We start from the raw sequence: 3,243 nt of genomic DNA on the forward strand, positions 1-3,243 counted from the left end.
GGAGGATGACCAGAATGCCAGTGCCTCACTCCTTCTTTAAAAGGAGAACAAGAATACTTTTGGGAGGAAATAGGGAGGCAGGGTTTGGAGCAGAGGCAGAGGAAACACCCATTCAGAGCCTGCCCCACATGTGGCCCATACATATACAGCAACCAGACTGGATAAGATGGTTGAAGCAGGGAAGTGCAGGCCGACAGGAGCAGGATGTGGATCTCTCCTGAGAGACACAGCCAGAATACAGTGAATGCATAGGCGAATGCCATAATTGGACCACTGAACTGAGAGCGGGACCCCCGTTTAGGGAATTGGAGGGAGGACTGAGGGAGCTTGAAGGGGCTTGAGACCCCATGTGAACAACAGTGCCGGCCAGTCAGAGCTTCCAGGGACTGAGCCACTACCCAAGACTATACATGGACTGACCCTGGGCTCCAACCTCATAGGTAGCAATGAATAGCCTGGTAAGAGTACCGGTGGAAGAGGAGGCCCTTGGTCCTGCCAAGACTGAACCCCCAGTAAACGTGGTTGTTGGGGGGAGGGTGGTGATGGGGAGAGGATGGGGAGGGGAGCACCCGTGGAGAACGGGACAGGGAGGGGTTGGGGGTTTGTTGGCCCGGAGACCGGGAGGGGGAATGATGGTCAAGGTGTGGATGGGGAACACCCAGGTTGGCAGAGATGAGGGGAAAGAAAAAAAAAAAAAAGAAAAGGAAGGAAATGGAGAGACCTTAGCCCAAAATGCTTGTGTTCTATGTGTTAGGAAGTGAAGTTGTGGACAAGTTAGTTTGAATAAAGAGGAATGGTAATGACAGCAAGTTGATGGAAGCTTGGTAATGAAACATACTTCTTACTCTGCTGCTATAATTTTTACCTCTTTGTTTAATCTGGTTTCACTAGATTGCATATGTTCCCTTTAATATTATTCAGTAAATATGCAATGATCCTCAAGATTTTACACACACAACTTTTCAATTGTTCTCATGTGTCAAGAAAGGAACTCAAGTATTTCATTGAAAATAGGATATGAAAAAATATGAGAGCTTTACAGATCCTGACACACCGAGTTCACTTGGAATTTATGTTTGAGATCCACTTCTAAACATGTCTAATGAACTGGGCAAAACATGTAAAGAGAAAGCACATCTAGAAGGCACAGAGGAAGCACACATAAATGCAAGTAGAAATGTTAAAATGTGCAGGCAGGTGAAAATACATGTTTGTTAGTTATATATTGTCACATCTGCTGTTTGAAGATCCATTTAGGAATTAAGATTTAAAGCACTCAGAAACCATCTCCAAAAGATCCAGATGGGTAGATTAAATTCCAAAATTTGGCAAAAAAAATAAAAATAAAAATGCTCTGATCATTAATGCTACCACCTGAGAGAAAAAAAATTAATCCCTCAAGCTGAAAGGAGAGCAGAATCTGAATCTCTCTTCCACCTGCACTGAAAGACGGTATATTGAGCAGGCCGGCTGTCACCATGCACGGACACCAGTTCTCTGGGCAATTAGTCTCCTGGAAGACCATCAAAGGAGCCTGTCTCCCCACCGAATGTGCACAACAGTTTAAATGGGTCAGGACAGGTGCTTTTACCTTATATTCATAGTAGCAACTGTGAGACAAGAATAATTACTCTTATTTCTTCAGGTTTTAGCGAGTAAACTTATCTTGTATTAATTTTTTTAATTTCGTGGTCATGGATTTATCAAGGGAAAATCAAAAGCAGAATTTGCCAGTAATCTCTTATAACATGTTAAAAGAGAGAAGCATAAAATTATTTTTTATGTAACTTTTTTTTTGGCAATGCCAATGGAGTAACAAAAAATGAAGCAGATCCTCCAGATGGGACATTTACAATTATATATAGATGGAGAATGTGCTCTCTGATTCTCAGATTAGTCAACGAGACACGGATATGAAGATAAGGCTGAGTAGTAAACCATTGTGTAATTGTACCACATTTTCTGTACTCATTCCTCTGTTGAAGGACATATGGGTTCTTTCCAGCTTCTGACTATTATAAATAAGACTGCTATGAACATAGTAGAGCATGTGTCCTTGTTATATGTTGGAGAAACTTGGGTATATGCCCAAGAGAGGTGTAGCTGGGTCCTCAGGACTATTTCCACTTCTCTCAGGAACCACCAGACTGATTCCAAAGTGGCTATACCAGCTTGCAATTTAACAATAATGAAGGAGTATTCCTCTTTCTACACATTCTCACCAGCATCTGCTGTGACCTGAGTTTTTGATCTTTGCCATTCTCATTGGTGTGAGATAGAATCTCATGACTAAGGATGTTGAAGAATTCTTCAGGTACTCCTTAGCCAGTCAATATTCCTCAGTTGAGAAATTTTATTTAGCACTTTACCCCATTTTTAATAGGGTTATTTGGCTCTCTGAACTCTAATTTCTTGAGTTCTTTGTCTATATTGGATATTAGCCCTCTATTGGATCTAGGATTTGTAAAGATCTTTTCCCAATCTGTTGGTTGCGATTCTGTCCTAATGACAGTGTCCTTTGTCTTACAGAAGCATTGCAATTTTATGAGGTCTCTTTTGTCAATTCTTTTTCTTTCTTTCTTTTTTATTGGTTTTATTTATTTATTTATTTATATTTCAAATGTTATCCCCTTTCAGGCTTCCCATCCATAAACCCCCATCTCATCTCCCCTCCCCCTTCTTCTATGAGACTGTTCCTCCACCCATCTACCCATCCCATTCCACCTCTGGCCCGGATATTCCCCTACACTGGGGAGGGTCAAGACTTGGCAAGGCCAAGTGCTTCTCCTCCCATTGGTGTCCAACAAGGCCATCCTCTGCTACATATGCAGATGGAGCCATGAGTCTGTCCATGTGTACTCTTTAGACGGTGATTTAGTCCCTGGGAGCTGCGGTTGGTTGATATGGTTCTTCGTATGGGCTGGCTACCTGCTTTAGCTCCTTCAATCCTTTCTCTAACTCATGCAATGTGGACGCCATTCTCAGTTCAATGGTTGGTTGTAAACATCCGCCTCTGTATTTGTCATGCTCTGGCAGAGTCTCTCAGGAGATAGGTATATCAGGCACCTATCAGCATGCACTTCTTAGCATAAGCAATATTCTCAGAGTTTGTTGACTTTCTGTATATGGGTTGAATCCCCAGGTGGGACAGTCTCTGAATGACCTTTCCTTTGGTCTCTGCTCCAAATTATGTCTCCATATCTCCCCCTATGAATATTTTTGTTCCACCTTCTAAAAAGGACT

The sequence above is a fragment of the Rattus rattus genome, chromosome 10, assembly GCF_011064425.1.
Source record: "Rattus rattus isolate New Zealand chromosome 10, Rrattus_CSIRO_v1, whole genome shotgun sequence".
NCBI lineage: Eukaryota > Metazoa > Chordata > Mammalia > Rodentia > Muridae > Rattus > Rattus rattus.